General features: G+C 44.2%; 1 long non-coding RNA gene across 1 annotated transcript; it reads left to right on the top strand.

The window, feature by feature from the left end:
- Nucleotides 1–130: 130 nt before the first annotated feature.
- On the top strand, nt 131–7204 carry LOC310829876. The gene is made up of 3 exons (XR_014557394.1): nt 131–267; nt 3376–3473; nt 6438–7204. It is a non-coding gene; the product is annotated as an uncharacterized lncRNA (long non-coding RNA).
- Nucleotides 7205–13181: the final 5977 nt, after the last annotated feature.

The raw sequence follows: 13181 nt of genomic DNA, 5'->3' as shown, positions 1-13181 counted from the left end.
CCTCATTTTCTGGTGATTTATTTCCTCTTTGGGGCAATGCTAAGTGATGGTTCATTGTTCATTATAGTAGCCCTCTGCAGAGAGCCCCTGCCATCTATCATCCTAAAGAGAGAAAAACAGACGTACAAATATGAGAAGCCAGTGGATCTGGGTTGCATTTGGGATTAAATATATGTCCTGGATCTGAGAAAGACAAAGATTTAGAAGATCCGCTATTGACTCCAGTGGACCCAGGTCCATGAGGGCAACTGGAATTCGCTGTACCAAGTAAAGTGCCCAGTAATTTATTTTTAAGTTTTCCCCAAAATCTCAAAGCCACACTCTTTTCTGTTCTACACATCCTTCCGTAATCAATTTCAGTGTAGAGACGGTATCCTGGATACTTTTCTATCAATTAGCTTTCTGTACCACTCAGCCAATCTCAATCCGAAAGGCTCACTTTTGTTGCCAGGAGCTACCACCCCTCTGCCTCCATGCAGAATATTTTTCTATAATTTACCTAACTGTGCAGTTTCCCCCCTCCCTTCTATGGTCCTCAGGAGAAGGATTTAAACCAAGTGAAGAGAATCAAGTTTACCAGGGAGTCACATGTTAGAAAACTGAACAAGATCCTCAGTTTCAACTTGCCTCAAGAAATGAAAAATCTACGTTCCTTGCTTGAAACTACTTCATCTCCAGTTGTGTTCTGCTGTAATGATTGCCAGTAAGGAAATATTTTGCTTCTTGAAAGTAGAGAGAATTATGAGAAGCAAATATTGATGCTTATTGCTTGGAGTACAACAACCACAATTGTAGAGGGTTTGACATTGGAAATCACTTCAGTGGATGGTCGTATGATACCCAATATTTAAAACAAATTTTCTGCAGCATCCCTCAAAGAAGCAACAACTCCACTTCATCTCCAATTACCTAGCTGCATCTCAAAGCGCGTTTGGAAATCTGAGCAATGAAGATACCGTAAGTCCAAAATATATTAAGAAATGTTGGTTGAAGTAAACAGGTTTGCCCTTGCGTCTCATTAATTCTGGGGTCTGGGGCCCATTATACAGGGATGCGGGTGGCACTGTGGTCTAAATAACTGAGCGTCTTGGGCTTGCCGATCAGAAGGTCAGCAGTTCGAATCCCCACAACAAGATGAGCTCCCGTTGCTCTGTTCCAGCTCTTGCCAACCTAACAGTTTGAAAGCATGCCAGTGCAAGTAGATAAATAGGTACTGCTGTGGTGGGAAGGTAAACAGTGTTTCTGTGCTCTCTGGCACTCGTCACGGTCTTTCGTGTGCCAGTAGCAGTTATCTTTCCACAAGGGCCAACATTGATGCCGAAATTCAGCATTGCCTGAGCTCTGCAAGTGCAGCTTTCTCCCGATGGAAATGCAGAGTGCTTGAGGACCAGGACATTCTCAGGGAAACCAAAATGCTTGTTTACAAAGCTATTGTACTACCAACCTTACTATATGCTTGTGAAACATGGACCACTTATAAACGCCATCTCCAACTCCTCGAAAGATTCCATCAACGGTGTCTGTGAAAATTTTTACACATCACTTGGGAAGACAGGCGAACTAATATCAGTGTACTGGAAGAAGCAAAGATGACCAGTGTTGAAGCAATGATTCTTCAACATCAAATTCATTGGACTGGTCATATGCGGATGCCTGATGATCGTCTTCCAAAGCAACTTCTCTATTCTGAACTTAAAAATGGAAAGTGTAATGCTGGTGGTCAACAAAAGAGGTTTAAAGACTGTCTCAAGGCAAATCTTTAAAAATGTGGTATAAACACCGATAACTGGGAAACACTGGCCTGCGAGTGCTCCAATTGGAGAACAGCCTTTACCAAAGGTGTCATGGGCTTTGAAGACACTCAAACTCAGGACACAAGGGAGAAATGTGCTAAGAGGAAGGCATGCTTGGCAAATCCACACCGTGATCAACTCCCACCCGGAAACCAATGTCCCCACTGTGGAAGGACGTGTGGATCCAGAATTGGCCTACACAGTCACTTAAGGGACTCATTGTTAAAACCATGTGTATGGAAGACAATCTTACTTGGCTATGAGTGATCACCAAAGAAGAAGGAGGAGAAGAAGAAGAAGTCATGCTGGTCATATGACCTGGAAAGCTGTCTGTGGACAAACGCCAGCTCCCTTGGCCTGAAAAGCAAGATGAGCGCTGCACCCTATAAGTCACCTTTGACTGGGCTTAACCGTCCAGGGGTCCTTTACCTTTTTCTCTTTTTTTTAACTTATACTGGCAAATATATCTATTGGGTTTGGACTATGCACTCTAAATACTTTATTAATGCTTAATGTTTATATATATATATGTTGGAAGCTGCCTAGAATGGCTGGGGCAACCCAGTCAGATGGGCGGGGTACACATAAAATTATTATTATTATTACCGTCATCTCAATAAATTGCATTAACTGCATATCCTCCAACATTTTGATAATAAAATAGGGACGTCCCATTCCATAACAATATTTTACTATTTACACCCCACACATCTTATTGGGTTTCCTCAGCCACTCTGGGCAGCTTCCAACATATATAAAAAGATAATAAGATATTAAACATTTTAAAACTTCCCTATACAGAAATGACTTCAGGTTGCTCAGGAGTTGGATAACTTCATACCCTCCAACATTTTTTGTTATGAGAATAGGGACATCCTAAGGGAAAGTGGGACAATTCAGAAACCGGGATGGCTTCTCTAAATCAGGCACATCCCTGGAAAATAGGGGCACTTGGAGGATCTGTAACTGGTCTACTAATTTGGTAGACTCAGGAGCCCACCATAAATCTCTTTAGGTACCTCAGGGGCTAGGTGTGAATAATCTGAAAGGGAGGTGTGAACCTCTAGGGCAGTTCAGAAGAAGTGCTGTAACTTTTGAGGCCTATCTTTGGCTTCTGTTAAAATGCAGCAATAGTTCCCCAAGAAAATAGTTAATTTGTTCCTTGTCTGAGTGTAACATCGGCTTCTATTTTTGTCAGTGTGAAATCGGGCCTGGAACCATTCTAGTCTCTTGACTGGATTTCCTTAAGTTACAGTGATTACTATCTATTTACGCTAGAGCCAATTGCTTCTGCTTGGTTCTTCCTTGCCATTTTGGTAGAATAGCCATGATTCCATTTATCATGTGGCTGACTGGTGATGAAAAGTTTCTATTTTAGGTTGACATAACAGCTGCAGAGACACCTTATTAAATACAAGCAGAACTTCCTCGTTGGCAGATGCCAACGAGCCATGGCTAAGGGTGCTGACTAGCCATGTCTTACAGCAGAAATGAAACAAAAATCTAGTAGCATATGGTAACCAAGGTAAGACACTTCGGTACTAGGCATTGATAAAACTGAAATGCTTGTTTCTTTGCAAAGGAAGAAGATAGGGAGAGAACCACAGCAGATGGAGGCCACACAACTTCCTCTCCCAGTGGAGAAGCAACTGTGACAGCAAGGACCCCTTCTGAAATAAAGTATGGCACTTTTCAGTTTAGTAAGGTGCTGTTTGTAAAACTGCAATGGTTAAGTATCCGCAGTATCTTTGCAAAGGTGAATGGGCAGAAAACAGAAACAATTTGGCCACACCCCTGTGACCTAGCAACCACATCAGGTCCAGTGGAAATTACTAGGGTTACCAGACATCCCCAGTTCCCGGGGACAGTCCCCAGATTTGCAAATCTGTCCCCGGACAAATTCCATCCCTGGAATGTCCCCAGATTTGCAAATCTGTTCCTGGGAAACGTGGCAGCGGCATCCTCAGCAACCCAGAGCCAGCCTGGTAGCACAGTTGGCTCTGGCTGGCTTCAGGAGCTGCTCGCTGCTATGACACCCACCATTTTTCCTCGCTGGAAGGCCCCATATGATGTGTCTTGTGCGCAACACATCATTTGGGGACTTCCGAAGAGGAAAAAAGGCGGGCACCACGGCAGCGGGCAGCTCCTGAAGTCAGCCAGAGCCAACTGCGGTACCAGGCTGGCTCCGGGCTGCTGAGGCTGCTGCTGCCACTGCCAAAGAGGAACCGGGGACGTCCGGTGGTACAGATCTCCTGTCCCCTTCCCCCTTTGTTTTGACTCGTCAGGGGAGTTGCGCACCCGTTTTTAAAACGCATTTATGTTTCATAGGGTGCGAAAGAAGGGCTTTGCATGTGTGCTTGGGCCCAGGGTCTTTTGCTTCACCATCCCCACTAGTGACTCCCTGTTGCTACTCAGCTTCAAAAAAAAAAAAGGGGGGGGGGTCCTCCAGATTCATTGAAAAAAAGCTGGTAACCGTAAATTAGCCACTACTGCTTGCTTGGTTCCCTGAAATGCACTTTACACTACATACAGAAGGAAGGGAAGGGGTTTTTTTTGTTTTGTCTTTGTAAAATAGATTCATTACGCCATTGCATTATATCTATGAGTAGGGATAAATAAAAATGTCTTCGCAGATCCTCCAAGTGTCCCTATTTTCCAGGGGCAGATGCAGATTTACAGAAACAGTCCCAGATTTTGATTTGATGCCGGAATGTCCCACTTTTCCTTAGGACGTTACTATTTTCATCGCATAACTGTTGAAGGGCATGGTAGGACACCCCTATTTTCATCGGAGAAATGTTGGGGGGTATAGAGTTATGCCACCCCCGAGCCAACCTTTAGAAGACATCTGAAGGCATAGGTATAGGGAAGTTTTTTAATGCTTAATTATGGTTTTGTATTTGTTGGAAGCTGCCCAGAGCGGCTGGGGCAACCCAGTCAAGATGGGCGGGGGATAAATAATAAAACCATTTTTATTATTAAGGAATAGGACAAGCCTATTTTTATCAGATAAATGTTGTAGAGTGTGTTGTTAATACATACATACATACATACATACATACATACATACATACATAGTACAACATTCTGTTGAAATGTTCTGCATTCTGGGGGGGTAGAGCTGAAAAGGGCTGATAGTTGAAGTTCCTGAAGAGAGTTGTTAGCACCTTGGGGGAGGGTAGCCAATTGCATGTTGCTGCATAGGTCAAATTTGCTTAGAGAGGCATATTTTCACCTTCCATTAAAAAATAGCCTCCGTGCATATTCTGGCCACAGTCTGTGAGCAAGTTATAGGCCTCCTGTGTTGGAAGGCGTAAGCTTTGGTTTGGCACAGTGCAAGCACATTTGGAATAGATAGATCTATTCCTGGAATAGGTTGGCTTCTTGTTCTGCCTCAATCAAGGGATGTTTGTTTGTTTCAAATGGCTTATTCAGATCTCGAGTGTCTGTCCGCTTAAAGACCGTAGCCTGAGAAGAGCAAGGGATCCGTCGTGCTGCCTGAGCTTTGCATTGCACTGCAGAAAACTGAGTTGTTGTGAACTGCAAAAACTCTAAGAATGAGGCTGTTCCTGCCACGCTCTGCCAAGTCACTTGCATCTGTCACGTTGGGCATGTTAGCGGTGGAAAAATAAATTTCAGATTTATAAATATAAAATTCAGGACCAGAATAGAACTGGGAAGGAAGGGTGGTAGTCAATGAAGTTTTATTTACAGTAAACTCATTAAACATGGTTAAGGTAGGTCCATTAATTTAAATAGGTAAGTTGAATACCACCCAAAATTTTGCACAAAATGCAAAATCTGACAGCAATTCAGAATTCATATTTTGAATCTTAAAAAGTGTCACTTCCAGACATTTGGCAGCACTCATAAAGCACACTCACATGGGAATTTGTCCCACTGAACACAGAAGCACTTTTTTCCAGGTAAACATAGATAGGATTGCATTGCAACATCCTATATTGTACATTGTTACCTGAGGGTTTGTTCCATTGAACCAAATTGGAATTGCTTGTGAGAAGACATGTTGAATTCACTGTGAGGCGAGTACGGTACTTCAAAATTAATCAGCTTAAAGAGATGTGGTTTGGCTTATGGTTTGACTTAGTGTGACATGTGAACTTGGTCAGTGTTTTAATACCTTGGTTACATCATCCTTTACTGCATTCTCCAAATCTCATAGTATTCATAACTGCAAATTATGGGGAGGGCAGAGGGAGCTCTGCAGCAGGGGTAGAATTCAGGTTGGAAGGAAATGAATAAATTCTATAGCACGTTCAAGTATTCAAAGCACTTCATGTGCATTATCTAGTAGTAATTCTTCCAACAACCGTGTAAGGTGTGTCATCATTATTATTCAACCATCTTGCAGATGAGGAGGGAGAGGGTGGCAGAGGAGAGATTCAGAAAGCGCAAGCACATTTAAAACAAATCACTCCTCCCCAAGAATCCTGGAAACTGTAGTTTGTTAAGGGTGCTAGGAAATGCGGCTCTGTGTGGGGTAAACTACAGTTCCCATGATTATTGAGGGGGGGGGGAAGCTGTGTGGTTCAAATGTCTGGTGTTTACATAACCTTCCTGATTCTTAATTCAAGGTGCCGCCTCGCACCAGCTTGTTTTGATCTGTCTCCTAATTAATTTCAGCTTTGCAAGCCTTTGCCTTCGTTCCCATCACCTAGACCACAATGGAAGTGTTGTTGTTTTTCTGATGCTTTGCACCTAGGAATGACATCCATATGGTGCAAAATTCATGTGCCATGCACCCTGAGAAATCGAATGTAATCGGGGTCAGGCCAAAGTTGGGCAACGGCTGTGCACTGAATCATCCCAAGGAAATGTCGTTTGGCGCGTGCAACTCCCCATGCTCAATATCCTGCCAGTAGTTGCATAAACTGAGGCCCCAGAGGAAGGTGTGGCTGAGATACGTTTGGGAGCAGGAAAAGTATTGTGAGCACTCGAGTTGGGGAGCAGCTCACTGAGCAGCCTGGGAAACGTCTATTTGCTGCAAACGGAAACAAGGTCCTAAGTAAGAACTGCAGAACATGCCCAGGCAAAAGGTCTCCACTCTAAAACACACACAAAGAGAGAGGCACAAACTTCCGAGCTGCATGCGGCCAGTGTTTGTTGAGACTTGAAGAAACCATGTTTGTTTCTTTGATTCTGAAGCCTACACTTTGCTCCGCGCTGCCAAAGGACGTTCTTTGGCTTTGTGCCTCTGCATCTTTCCATCTTTCCTATCTTTCGCAAGCCACTACTGAGGAAACACAGGTTGAAGAGGGCAGTCCTTAACTTCCTGATAGATGCCAAGGTTGGTTTCAAACAGCAGCAAACTCTTTCAGCTACCTTACACAGAACTCTAATCTTCAGAACCTCAACTTTTATTTTTATTTTTAATTTTTAAAGAGCAAGTTAATAAAGTTAATAAAGTTAAAGAGCAAGTTTTCCCCATTGTGAAGATACAATGGGGAAAAAAGAGTGCAATGTATTGTTACACGCCATCCCAATCTCAATGGGTGGTGTGAGATTCCAAGGGTTGCAAGTGTGTTTACTTGGTCTGTGTTCCCTTTTCGGGACGACGAGACACAACAGAGACTGCAGTGTCTTTATGAGATATGGTTTTATTTACACATATATACAACCTGCACCTAGATGGAGGGATTGCAGAGCATTCACTTCCTATAAGGGTCTGACTTACGGTACCTCTTAAGGGCAGCTGTGATGGGATGATTAGCTGCTTGTGCGTTTAAGCTTAGTCCCTCAGAGCTTGGGCATGTTCCTCAAACTCTGCCTTAAGCGGAGCCCCCTTAAACATGACTCCCTCAACCTCTAGCAGAATCCGACAGTGGGCGTTTGCGGAATCTGCTCCAACATAAAAGTTCCTTAACGGAAACACGTCTTCGGGATTCTCGGCGAGACAGTTTCCGGCGAGGAGTGGGTGTACCTATGGGGGGTCCTGAGACTTCTCCACTGTTTTCGCTGGCAGTCTCTCGGAGCCCTCCCTCCGACTCACTTTCTCTCTGAGCTCTTTCCCTCCCCCTGCTGGTGCCTTCCTCTGCTGCTGAGTCTCTCTTAGCGTCTGAGAGCCCTTCCACCGCCTGCCTTTCCGATGGCAGTTCCCTGACAGCAGCACTGGATTCTAAGGACAGCAAAAAGCCACCTTCTGTGTCTCTTACTTCCAGGCTGCCATCCCCAGTTCTGCCCCTCTCTTTCCTTCTTGCTGCTAACAGACTCCAAGGCCCTCTCCCAGCCTGTCACTCAAACTTGAAACCCTCAACTTGGTCTTTGCCACTGCCCACTAGCACCCAGCAAAGTAGGGGCCCCATGCCTTCTTGCCCAGCAGTCTTGCCCTCTGATCGTGTCTTTGATGGGCTGACACTGACCTTTGTTGCCGCTAATGGCCCATCCAATTGGCTCTGAAAAGCTGGATTGGCTCTTTAGCATAACTAAATGCAAGGGACTTTGCTGTGTTTGGCAAAATTTAATCAAAACGATTATTTTAAGCTTTTACTGAATCCAGGAATTATGGGGAGTCTGCCCCGCCAATTCATAACAATATTGTAAAAATACATTTTTTAAATATAAGCATGTTTTAAATTTATCTGCTGCATGATAAGTTTTGTTTCAATGTGGGCTCTTTTCCAGTGTTAGTTTCTCCTTCTCCTTCTTATCTCATACAGTGGTACCTTGGGTTACAGACACTTCAGGTTACAAATTCTGCTAACCCAGAAATAGTATCTTGGGTTAAGAACTTTGCTTCAGGATGAGAACAGAAATCGTGCGGCAGCGGTGGTGCGAAAGCAGCGTGAGGCCCCATTTAGTAAAGTGGTATCTCAGGTTAAGAACAGTTTCAGGTTAAGAGTGGACCTCCAGAACGAATTAAGTTCTTAACCCAAGGTACCACAGTATAGGCATTTTATTGATTTTTAATATGTTATAAAGTTTCACTTTATGTTTAATGGATTTGTTTGTATCTTTTGCATCATATTATTGTTTGTTTTGCTTGACATATTACCGTAGTAGATAACCTGTGGCCTTCCAGATGTTGTAAGTCTCCAATCCCCATAATCCCTGGCTAGCCTGGCAATGATCAGGGGTTCCTTGCACCTTGTTCCAGGGTGAACTTACACATCTGGCGATACACACTTCACTGGTTTCAGTGCCTAGTTCTTGGCCAGTTCAAGCAACCTGTACTCACTCTTGTGCTTGAAGGCCAGAAATATACATATTGTTGTCTGCAACAAAAATGTTTTGCTCATGGTAACTATGGTTTATTCAGTGGCAAAGCTCAAAACACATTTTTTGCCGAATTGGCAGCCAGATATGGCACTCCTAGGTTCCACGTTGGCATGCCTTACTTCCTTCGTTTTAGGTGAACGTTTGCATGAATGAGTGATGCTGAGATGCTCTGTTGCCTGTGCCCTAAATAAAACTTGGAGCTCGGCCTGCCTCTTCAAAATGCTTGCACAGAAGTGTAGTTTGTCTTTGTTCCTGCCCAGCGATACCACAAATCTGCAGGGGATAGTACTGAAGTTAGTCGCATCATATGTAGAATTCTGCTCCAAGCCGCCTTCTCTCATACTTCCTCCTCCCCCCCCCCACTGTTCATCAGCTGTGAAAAATGTCTCTGTCGCAAGACTTGTGAACGCCATAAATCCCCAGCTGGGATTTGAAGTCCAGCGGGCAAGTCAACCCTGCCCTCGGTAGCAGCAGAAAAGCAGTTCTGTTCCAACAGCTACAAAAAAAAAACTACTGGAAGGTCTCCAGCTCTGTCCTCGGCAATTGAGAGAGTCAAAGTGTGAAACCGCTGGGTGCTCTGCAACTTGGAGCCAAAGAAACAGGATCTCTTTTGCTGGAGTCAGCAAAAGCAGGTGCCAGGTGGCATACCCACTAAACAAGAGGTGCCCAGGATGGTATGCTTTTGTAGGACCTGACGCAGATAACACTTGGGTCACACCATGCCTGTCCTTGCCTCAGTCTCAATCTTCTAGTCCCCAGTTATTTTTGGTTCTAGTTTCCAAACATTCTTAGCTAGGGAATGGGGTAGGGTAAATGCAAGAACAGAATCAATTTAATTTAATAATTGCTATTACTGGGCAATTACCTAATTCACCACCACAAACCCACAGTGAAATTAAATAATAGATCCACCTGTTGACTGTTCAGGGAATTGCCACAAAATGCATTTCAATACAGTGGTACCTTGGGTTAAGTACTTAATTCGTTCCAGAGGTCCGTTCTTAACCTGAAACTGTTCTTAACCTGAAGCACCAGTTTAGCTAATGGGGCCTCCTGCTGCCGCTGCGCCGCTACTGCACAATTTCTGTTCTCATCCTGAAGCAAAGTTCTTAACTCGAGGTAATATTTCTGGGTTAGCGGAGTCTGTAACCTGAAGCGTATGTAACCTGAGGCACCACTGTATTCTTCAGTAGTGTCCAGTTAATCCCAGTACATTTTAAAGAAAGCCACACACGAGCCTGCTGGTTAATATATTAATGACACTGAGGAAACAGTCTTCTAGAGAAGATGCTATTACTATTATTATTATTATTATTATTATTATTATTACTACTATTATTACTGCTGCTGCTGCCGTTTTCTTTTTCTTTTTCTTTTTGCAGAACAATTTCCTACTGCAAATACTCACCGTGATAATAGCCAATTTTAAAAGTCATAAAACAATAATGGAACCACAAGGTTAAATGTTTTAAATAGCCTGTAGCAAGTTAATTCAGAATTATGGTTTCACAGAGCTTCCTTCGCAGGCCTTGATAAATGCTCCAAGCCTGCCCAGACAGCCTGGTCCTTACTTGCCAGTGAAAAGAGCAAAGAGAGTTGCCAAAGAGTTCTTGAATGGGGAGTGCCGCAACAAAAGCATAACCACATAGTCTGAGGCTCCAGCAATGTCATTTGACGCCTAGGTGGCCTGGATTGCTGAAGCACCTCATTCCAGCTACAGCAATTGTGTACCCCTTCCTGGAAAGAGAGGACTTGGCAACGGTGACCTGTGTTTTGGTAACCTCCACACTGGACTATTGCAATAGGTGTGGGAGGCTTAAACAAAAATGACAGTATTGAGGGGAGGAGTTAACTGAAGGAGCTATTATGTCAGCTCACATTCTATTTTTATATCAGCTCACATTTGTTGTCTGATGTGGCACAGCCCAGACACAGATTTACCACCTGAGGAAGAAGTGGGCCTTAGAGAGGCATCTGAAGAATCCCTGTGTAACACCCCCCATCCATCCTTGCGCTGACCTCTGCTTCCATACAACATACTTCCTTGTTGAGTCAGATGAAACTGAAGGGGAAATAGCTTCTGGTTCTGAGAAGCTGCTGGATTGCTTTGAGAATGTAAGAAGAGCCAACCAGAGCAGGATGATGGCCTGTCTAGGCCGGTATCCTGTTCTCACAGTGGCCAACCTGTGAGGGAAACCCAAAAAGCAGGATCCAAACACAAGAGCACTTTCCCCTCCTACAATTCCCAGCAACTGGTATTCGGTAGGATACTGCCTCCAACCATGATAGGCAGAGCATAGTCATCAGGACTAGTAGCTATGCATAGTCTTATTCTCCATGAATCTAACCAGTCTTCTTTTAAAGACATCCAAGATGGTGGCCATCACTGTCCCTTGTGGGCATGAGTTCCTTAGTTCAACTAGGAAGTGCTTTATGACAATGGATCTCACTCTCAGCAGATGGACCTCTCTCTCCACCCACGGAGAGGAAGGTCTACGACAGGCAGAGGTAAACTCGGCCCTTCAGATGTTTTGAGACTACAACTCCCATCATCCCTAGCTAATAGGACCAGTGGTCAGGGATGATGGGAGTTGTAGTCCCAAAACATCTAGAGGGCCGAGTTTGCCTATGCCTGGTCTACAACATCCTATGACCCCCTAGGAGGCCCTTCCAAGGATCATAGGATTGCACCTAGTCTTAAAGACTAATAGATTTATTACGGCATAAGCTCTAGACTAAAGCCCGCTTCCATGCGCTCCGACATTTCTCTAATGAAAATAGGGACGTTCTAGTCCATAATGATAATTTTACTATTTATACTCCACATGTCTGACTGGGTTGCCCCAGCCACCCTGGGCAGCTTCCAACAGATATAAAAACATAATAAAACATAAAACATTAAAAAGATTCCTTACAAAGGATTGACTTCAGATGGCTCAGGGGTCAGGTAACTCCACACCTCCCGACATTTCTCCAATGAAAATAGGGACGTCCTAAGGAAAAGTAGTGATGTATGGAAGTGAGAGCTGGACCATAAAGAAGGCTGATCGCCGAAGAATTGATGCTTTTTAATTATGGTGCTGGAGGAGACTCTGGAGAGTCCCATGGACTTCAAGAAGATCAAACCTATTCATTCTGAAGGAAATCAGCCCTGAGTGCTTACTGGAAGGACAGATCCTGAAGCTGAGGCTCCAATACTTTGGCCACCTCATGAGAAGAGAAGACTCTCTGGAAAAGACCCTGATGTTGGGAAAGATGGAAGGGCACAAGGAGAAGGGGACGACAGCGGAAGAGATGGTTGGATACTGTTCTCGAAGCTACCAGCATGAGTTTGACCAAACTGCGGAAGGCAGTGGAAGACAGGAGTGCCTGGCATGCTCTGGTCCATGGGGTCAGGAAGAGTCGGACACGACTAAACGACTAAACAACAACAAGGAAAAGCAGGACATTCTGGGATTGAATCAGAAACAGGGATGGCTTCTCTAAATCAGGGATGTCCCTGGAAAATAGGGACACACGGAGGTTCTGCACTTCATCAGAAGCCTTAAAAACTCTACATCATCATAACTATTATTATTATTATTATTATTATTATTATTACACCCCCAGTTGAAAAAGTGATTAACTACATCACTAAGCATGCCTCAGAAAATGCACCCATGGCTGACCCAGTCCCAAAGTCCCAGGGCAGGTGGAGATGTTCACTTGGAAAGCAAACACTTTCCTCCTTATTGGTGTGGCTACTATTGCCTCTTTTTCACTCCTAGTCCTTCCTTGCTAGATGAATTAATCATGATAAGAGGGAATGAATGAATGAACTGCAATTTGTCTGGTACCTTTGGGATGCATATAAATAAAACGTCGCTGCCAAGTTTAAGGCCAGCCTTGTAACTCGCAGAGCCGCATGCAAGGATCAAACACGTAGCCAGATTGCTGGAACAGAGAGCTTGCTTTACAAAGGCAGAAGATCAGTTCTGCACGTCCCAGGATCCCGGGTTTGCGCTGCTATTGCTCTTCGCGCGCTATACCCCCAACTCCAGAAAGCTGCCAGCAAACCTCAAATACAAAAACTTCAATTCAGGAGGAGGTCAGGCTGAGCAGGGAACGCTCAATGGTTTTATTAAGAGCTGGGAGGAGAGGCATGTGAAATGT

The sequence above is a fragment of the Podarcis gaigeae genome (genome assembly GCF_964106915.1).
Source record: "Podarcis gaigeae genome assembly, chromosome: 13".
NCBI lineage: Eukaryota > Metazoa > Chordata > Lepidosauria > Squamata > Lacertidae > Podarcis > Podarcis gaigeae.
This window is presented reverse-complemented; position numbering and strand designations above follow the sequence as displayed.